This window comes from Lissotriton helveticus, chromosome 12 (assembly GCF_964261635.1).
Source record: "Lissotriton helveticus chromosome 12, aLisHel1.1, whole genome shotgun sequence".
NCBI lineage: Eukaryota > Metazoa > Chordata > Amphibia > Caudata > Salamandridae > Lissotriton > Lissotriton helveticus.
Genome location: NC_136073.1, coordinates 97,733,510 through 97,742,708, shown reverse-complemented (window position 1 = coordinate 97,742,708; position 9,199 = coordinate 97,733,510).

Below are 9,199 nucleotides of genomic sequence, written 5' to 3'. Positions count from 1 at the left end.
TGAAAGAAAGTTCCGGAAATACCTGCTCAACTTGCCATCTAGCTTCCCAATAGTAGCATTTGAATCAAAAATAGTTTTCTCCTCAATTGAGAAAAAGTGCCCTATGGCTCTTATTATGTATTGACTAAAAAGATTGGGATCACATGAACACATTTAGTGGATTATGCCCGGAAAGAACATTTCCTCATAAATACAAATCACCATACGTAATTTAATAGGAAAAGGAATCAGAGAGACTTGGTTTGTCTATAACAGCGAACATTAGTGATACAGGCAAAATATTTCATATGGAATAACCTACTAGCTTATTGGAACATGGAGGTGGGTTAGCATCCCGGCAGCAAACTCCTTTCCCCGTTCCTGACCTCGTGGACTCGGCCATGCGAACTGGCAGAGTCAGGTTAATTTACCTAGGTTGATGCATTGCTGGCATCATTCTTGGTTCCTCCATGAGACCTTTCTCGACTTCAGTTCTGCCTCGGTCTTTGTACGCTCTCGTCGCGTCTTCTGGCTGATACCGGTCGGCACACACCGGACAGTCTTTTTCCTACAGGTAGGGGGCGGGTGCTCCAGGCTGCCGGTGAACTGCGGGGGGAGAGGCATATTGTGTCACTGATTTCTTACTGGGGCGTTCCCGGAAAGCCTGGCTCCTGTTTGGTGAGGTAATCTCCAACTGTTTGACTCCTGCCTGGGGACCAGAGGCCTTTGAGTCAGGGCATTGTTACAAGGCAACAGCGGTCTTCCGGCTATGGAGAAGTGCCACCCCTATTTTTCCCGCACATGAGCCCAAGACAAAAAAGGAGCTGGGGCAAGGCTGCAGGGGCCTCATCAACATCATTGGATGCCGGTGGTGAGGAAAAAATACAGAAAGAAGGGGAAAAAAGAAGAAATTGGTGGAGGATGGGCTTGAGCTACCTGCTAAAGTAACTCATGGGGGAGGTAGACATGTTTTCAGGTGTGCATGATACCAAAAATGTCCGAGGCAGCCAAATAGATATGCTCTAAAGAACAATAATATCTGTACAGTGGATGTCCCCCAGACCCTGAGTATCTTTTGTTAGAAAATTGTATGTAAACAAGGAAGCAGGAAAATAAAATCACAGACGGAAGCATCTGTTAGTGTAGACCCTCTCCAAGCCCCTTCAATACATTAATGCTGCCTTCTTCTGTTTCAGCCTTGCAAAAAAATAAAACAGAGCTAGTTAAAAAAACACCCTTTTTGAGATTGTTTTTTAAAGTTCAGGCCAAATCACAGGTCAACACTCTTGATAAAACTGTTATCCCGTCTTCTAATATGAACAGTTCTGGCCCTGAGGGAAACATCGCAAGTAATTCAGCTAATATGGAATTAGATGTGCAAAAAACAGGGGGAATACACCAATATGTCCCTACCGCTAATAGATTTAAAATATTAGGGGGAATGGAGAAGGGGGGTGATAGAGCGCGCAGGTCACCCGAATATAATTTAATTTTACCATATGCACATTGAGGCCCTACATTTCAATACACCGTATTTATTAATCGGTTAACCTTGCACTCTACTACCAGTAACCCTGTTTCCTTCCTATAGTATTTTCCGGTGTATCCGACTTACCAATTCACCGCTACGGGCACCTATGACCACAATGGACCAGGGAGCTAGCTGTAAAAGAAAGGCAGACACCAAAATACCAAATACTTTTCTATATTTGCACTCATATAATAACCACAAACTCAGAAAGTTTTGAAAACTTTTATCTAAAATTCATCAGTTTCATTAAGCATAAGGTTTACAGCCAATAAACTGTCAGTAACTAAAATTATAAAGAGCACTTATCCATGCAGGAAATAAATCAGACCAACCATTTAGGACTCTAAAGGAAGGTAAAAGCAAGGAACATGCTAATAAGAATGTTCAGGAGTTTTAGACTAGTCATGGAGTGACTAAAGGACGGGGAAAGATAAGGAACATGCTAGAATATACCCCTTCAAAAGTGGGCACAGTACGAGAATTCTGTCAGTTTATGGAGACTCGAAAAGTAACATGTGACTATAGGGAGGGTAAAAAATGGAACACGCAATTATTTCAGAGCCATCACTTCATTTAGCTAAAGGAAGGTAAAGAAAAGGAACATCTATATTTTATAAGCTGAATGCAGGAACGTACTTAAAGGATAGGGAAAAATTGGAACATGCTAATATAACAACTATAAGGTATGACTTTTTAATTTGTCAGTGCAAAGAAAGCATGGAAAATCAATATGCAAGATCACATCTTTATTAAAGCAAGGAAAAGAATGAAAGATGCAGAATAGATTTCCCAGCACTCCATTTACCTAGAACGGTGTGAAGACCAACCCTGGCCACGGGTCAAATTTAGGACAAGAGAAACCCAAGGAAAGGACAGTCGCCAGTAGGCCAGCAGGTGCGGAAGAACACCCCTGGACAGGACAGGAAAACCAGATTAGGATCAGGACAGGACCCTCAAGGAAAAGACCAGCACCCGCAGTTCGGTAGCAACGCCTACGCTACACCCTCTCTGCAGCTATCAGCCAGAACCCCGATTGGGTTATCGAATTCCCCCAGCAAAGTGCTCCGCCAGCACTTAAGGTTCTCAAAACCCCACTTGAGTCTGTGAAAATTTCGGACAGAGTGCTCTGCAGCTCTCTGTATCAGTCACCTATTGAGTGCGTTGGGTCAGTGACAGGTCAGCTATTCGGACAAGTCGGACAATTTCTCTAGCTAAACCTAGGCTAGTTATACTGTTTTCGGGTCAGTGTACCACCCCCCAAATGTTTGCAGGAACGTACTTAAAGGATAGGGAAAAATTGGAACATGCTAATATAACAACTATAAGGTATGACTTTTTCATTTGTCAGTGCAAAGAAAGCATGGAAAATCAATATGCAAGATCACGTCTTTATTAAAGCAAGGAAAACCAAATGTTTCAAGTGTAAGAATCCCCAATTTCGATTGGTCCTCAAGTAGGACAGGTCAACACACCAACCAGGATAAACTTCTACAAGTCCCAATTTGCATCTTTTGGGACCGCCTATTGAATTTGGGGTTCCCATGACATATTCTACAAAATACAATGTAGACTACAAAGATTATATACAATTGTGTCAATTGCAGGACAGTTCAGCTTCGTCCTGCTGGGTCGCAGGTCATTTCTCATGAGCATCTTGACTGTGGCTGCCAGCTGGCTGAGTTCCACTGGTACAAGGTTTTCTTCCCTCTGCCAGGATGACATGCACAGTAGGGACTTCTAAGATGGGGTTTTGAATCCCTCCCAGGCCCAAGGGTTACGATACATGAAAAGTAAAGAAAAAACTATTTAGAACATAGAAATATATGAATACACTGTATACCAGGAATCCCTATATGACTCCCCTTACTTTATACTGACTATAGCATTAAGATTAGTGCAAGAGGCTTTGTTGCTCGGCTCCGTCAGCCTTCTGGCATGACTCGCATATCCTGCTGCATATCCTGCCCCGAGACGACACACTCGAGGAGAAACAGAAACGTAACGTGTTGCTCCTACTCACCGTCTGACCTGGAGGCTCCTGCGTGCCGCGGTTCCGAAGTTGTGCCCCCGAAGGGACCGGGGCCTCTGTGGTGCTGAGACCGGGGCCTCGCCTATTGGACCCAGCCTGGCATTGATGTAAACGTCGGCTCCGGCCGAGAGAGTGAGCCACTGGCGAGAGGCCATTGTGCGAGCATCCGGTGGTCCTGATCCGGGCTTGCCTTGGCGTCCGTGAGGCTGGTGCGGGGCGCGGTGCTCCGTGGACTGATCGTGTGAAGGGGTCCCCCCGCCGCTGCTCCGTCCACCCATCCTGGAGCCTCGCGCCCGGGCTCTGTTCGTCAGACATGCCAGCGATAGTACAGGCGGACCCTCGACTTTGGCGGCTCTCCTTTCTGCACCAAGGCTGCCATTAGCGGGACCCTCTTCATACCTGAGGGGGTCCGCATCTGTGGGACTGATCCGAGAGTCGCGGAGGGTGGCGACGGGGCTGAATCTACAAAATGGCGGCCGTCGAACTAGACCGTGGATATCCTCAAGACGGCGGACTTGGGTTGCTGGACTACACGGGGGCCTGGACATGTGAGCGGGAGCCTACAATTGGCGACGTTCTTGACGCACTACGATCCTTGCATGCGGCCTTGGCCCCCGGTGCCCCTGGGGGATCGGTGCGGTCCGCCGCCATCTTAGATGGACGGTTCTTCATGGTCCCCTCTCGTCTCAGTGATGCCACTGCCTCGCCCCCCTCGGTCGCGACGAGGGTTGCTACCACTGTCCGTCGACAGGTCTGCAAGCAAATGGCTTTGGAACCTCCTGCGCTTCAATGTTTGGTGTTTGGGGACTTGGATATCGTGCTGGGGCCCGATCCTACCCGAGTGCCCGAGAAGCATGGTGGACTGCTACATATCTTTGCCTTGATGAGGTCGTGTTTCTGTACTGCAGGGGAATCCCCGCTTTCCCGGACGGCGAGACTGAACTCCTGTCTTTTACTGCCCTTGTTAACATTGTTGGGACACTTGAACTGCATACCCGGACTTTTGTTCTCTTGCCTATGGATTGACCTCCCTGGCCCACGTTTTTATCAGAATTTTTTTCATTCGTGTGATTGTCCCACACCGAGTTACTCACTTCCCACTGTCCTGTGGTGGGTGGTAATTGTGGCTAAGAAAGGCCTGGGATGAGATACATAGCTCCCGGTGGATTGCTGGTGTACAGATCCGTGGCGCAGTTGCCCGTATACATAGTGCTGTGGGTGACCCCCTTGTAAGTTTTATGACGCTCGAGATTGTGTCGTTTTCGTTTAAACGTATTACGATTGTATGGTTGGGCGGAGGGCTGAGGCCGACCGTTTTGTCTCTGCTCCTTTACTCCTCCCTCCTACTTCTTTCTGTCCTCATGTCCTTCTTTTTGTCTTTATTCCTCTTCTTTCTCTTGTCTCTACTACATTTCGGGTTCTGATTTAGGGCGACAGGCACGCTGCTGGGGGGGTAGGCCGTAGCCTTCTGCAGGGGTGCTGGGTGGGATGGGTGGGATGGGTCTTATCTGCTGTTTTATTTTCCTTAGTTCTATGGCCCTTTTGTGTCTCTTATAGGAGCGCCGCGTCTGTCCCTGCCTCCCATGGTATGATTGGGGTGGGGTCTGTATCATCGCTGCTCTCCTTCTTGTGGCTATGCTGCATTTCAATTGCGACTCCCATCCCCTCCTCATAGCTAATAATCCTGATCTTTTATGTGTCCTTGCTACGGGGTGCTTGTATCGGCGCGGCACTCTTCTCTTTCAGTCTGTATTTTTCTTTTTCCTCTCTTCCTTCCCCTCCCCTTCTCCTTTTTTCTCTCCCAAAGGTTAGTATGACAGGCTAGTTCTAGTGATGTCAATATTCCGGTTCCTTTGTTCTGTTTCCAATGTACTACTGGGTGGTGGATGTGCATAAGATGAGTCTAATTGAATATTGCTTTGTGTTAACCGCATCTGTTTTCATATTGATGTATACTGTAGTGACACTCCTCCGCATTTCTGCCCTCTAGCTTTCTTGTAGCCACTGGTTTGCTTTGGGAACCCGGATTCATTTATGCTGTAACCGAGCCTGTTATACTCCTTATCGTAATATTATAAAAATTAACCTTCTTTGTTCCTGTTTACGGGCCGTCCAGAACCTCCCCCCTCCCTCCTCCCCTTTTTTGGGCTGTATTGATTGCGCTCCATTACGATTGATTCTGTATATTTTCCTTCTGGATTTCTTGATTGCTCTATCGTGTCGTGGCCGGCCGGACTGGTTGTAGGCCCAGATTTGTATATCCTTTCTGTACAAATAAAGGTTTTAAAAAAAAAAAAAGATTAGTGCAAGACGAACAGAAATGCAGAAAGCAACAGTGCAAGCTTCGGCATGTGAGAACACATAGCGGCCATCTTAAGTCGAGTCCGCAAGCGCAAAGATTCCCACCAGAACTGCGAGTACGTCACGTCACGTGATTGTGACCAACGCATGCGCAGAAGAAAACCCCGCCAAGCAGCGGCCAATTTAGTAGCAAGCGTATTACGGTTAATAAATACATAGGCAAGCAACACTAGGATACCCAAAATGTCAGAATAAATGGGAAATTAGTAAGACAAACATGTTGGTTATATTTTATTAATTTTATTCGAGGTTCCTGAATACAAGCAAGACGCTTTACGTGCAAATTCTTGCTCCATCAGGGGTCAAGACTTGATCTCCACTATAGGAGCTACTGTACCTGGTCCGAGTGGAAATACCCAGATGCAGCAAGGCTTCATATGGATGCTAGATACAGCATCATTGGAGATCAGAAATAAGTTTGCGATTTCAGAGCGAAATCATAGTAAGATTCAAGAGAACTATGAGACTTTGGAGGTCAGAATGTCAGACATTACAGATAGAATGTAGAATTGACTTCTTCTTGATGGATGCAAGGCTGGTGAGTAGCATGAGAGAAGTTAGCCATGTCCCTGAGCACCCATCAGATCACTCTGCATTAGTCTTAGACCTGCTACTAGAAATGTGGGCCACTAAAAATAGATGGACTATCGATAGGTTGCTGCTACAGGATCCTACAGTTATTACCAAGCTGAAGAGTGACTCTCTAAACTTCTTCATGATTAAAGAGCCCTCAGCACCAACTCATGTGATATGGGACACTTAAAAAGCTTTCATTAGAAGTAGAATAATTAGCTTGGAAGCAAAAAAATGTTAAGAGTCCAAGTATAGGTTAAAAACTGTGGAAGATAATATTTAAATAGCTATGTCTAAAAGAGGCAAGATCAGTTTGGGGCAGACACTGAAATAAAGTCAGCAAAACAAGCCTTAGCAGACTAGATGAAAACTTAAGGGAAAATTAGGAGGCAAGCAAATTAGCTCATTATGAGTATGGGGAGGAATGCGGGAAGCTCCTTACCTGGAAATCCCCCTCCAAAGTTGTAGAAAATAGAAACCTTCTCAGAGGTCTCACTGATACTTGGTATTTTTTAAACCAACACATAAGAAATTGGCACAGAAGCTGAAATATAAAAAGAACATCTTTATTAACCTCAAATGATTGAGACTACGTGACACAGAAGCCTTAGCAAATGAATGAGGCAGTCTAAGGAGTACAGAAAACTGGGGCCTTATATATACTTAGGGTTACATAGTCAGCATAAGACCAAAGGGCAGTCCTGCCTCATGTAAGCATGCAAAATAACTAATATGGACATGCAAGATCTGCTTGCTCAACAAAGTGGGAGGAGCTAACAGTTCCTAATTCTGGTGAACACATCCTGACATTTACAGACTAGGAACAGTTGCAAGGATAGCTGCAAGCTCAACTGAGCATGTGCGAAGGTAGAAGATGCTGAATATAGTTCGTTTCTAGGCAGATTACAAGAGCAGTCAACACTGAGGGAGGACAGAGCACATAGCGAGCATGTGGCAGCACATGGCAAACAAGATGGCTGCCAGAAAAAAAAAAAGGCTTTCAGCTCATGCTAACAAATCCGTCCAATCTTTAACAAAGTTACGATGTACTGAACAAAATAAATCATATCTAACGACTCTGGGAGGACTAACACCTCCAGTGAGGAGATGGGGCACACCTTTGAAGCTTTCTTTCAAATTCTATACACAGAAGATCTTACAGATTCGGAGGTTGAGGTGAAGAAGTCTATTGATAGTGTAACACTTCCCTCGGTCTGTGAAAACTCAGCCCGACTGCTTAACCAGAGAATTACTTTAGAAGAGGTCCAGTCCACAACTAAAAATGTAAAAAAGGTAGCGTGACCAGGCTAGATGGATTTCCTAATGAGTTTTACATTTTTCTTCAAGAGGTAATAGTCCCTGTTTTGGTTAGACTGCAGCTGTCAGCTTGATCTTAAAACTAGACAAAGATCCTAAGAGGTGCGAGCCTTATAGACCAATCTCACTGTTGATCTGTGATTATAAAATCTATGCACACGTTCTTGTTAAGAGATTTGAGTCAGTGATTGACCTTGTGGTTCAGCCCAACCAAAAGGGTTTTATAAGGTGTTGCCAGCTCCATGACTTAACGAATGAACTGAACGGTGCAATCCATATAGCATTGGTAAACCATCTGCCCCTGTCGGTTTTTACCTTTGCTGCAGCAAGGCTTTCGAAAGAGTCAATTGGCGTTTTCTCTGTTGTACAATGCATCAATTTGGTTTCGGTGAGAGGTTTGTTAGAGCAATTTGTGGCATCTATAAGAACCATTCTGCTAAGATCCTGGTTCATGGGTCCGTCACAAATTCAATTACCATAGAGAGGGTGACCAGACAGGGATGCTTTCTCCCCCCTCTTCTTTCTGATCTATACGTGGAACCCCTGGCAAGCAGAATTATAGCACATCAAGATATTTTGCCATTTGAATGGAATGGATGGTTAAAAAAAGGTGCCACTTAATGCCAATGATCTGATGGTTTTCACGAGAGATTTTGCCCTCGCTCTTCTGCTGTCTGAATTTGGTTAAGTTCAGACTACAAAATGAATGCACTAAAAACTAAGAGCATGTCTTGGAACACCCAAACAAATAACCTTCTGAAGAAGCAGGAGATTAGATATCTTGGGATTGAAATAACTCAAGATCCTAATAGGCAGGCTCAGGCAAACCATGATAAAAATGTAAAGAGGCTAAGGCAATGATGAGGCATTGGGAGCCTACCACTCTCAATTGTAGGACGCTCCAATATGGTGAAGATGTCGGTCGCTCCTCCAAATTTTACGCTCATCTTTAATGTAATCCTGCTTTCAACTCTAAGGCCTTACACTCCTTGCAAAGGGACATATCAAGCTAAATTTTGTCAAATAAAGGGGCTAGGATTCCCTGGAATAAATTAATGAAGCCACAATTGGAAGGTGGCATAGCTGGCACAGATATCCATTTTTATTGCAGGGCTTTTCAATGAAAGAACATTAGAGGCCAGATGTACGACCATTTTTTTGTGCGCCTCGCATTTTGCGACTAATTGCGAGGCACAAATTGCGAGGCACAAAATAAAATGAACAGAAGTGTGTTTAACACTGTTTGTGATTCCCAATGGGGTTGCAAAGTGAAAGGCTCATTAAAATTAATTAGCCTCTCGCAATTTGCAAACCCATTGGGAATGACAGGCCCTCCTAGGGATGGTGGCCTGCTGGGTTCAGCATACCACCATGTCAGGGAGTGTTTTTAAATAAAGCAGTTTTTTTTG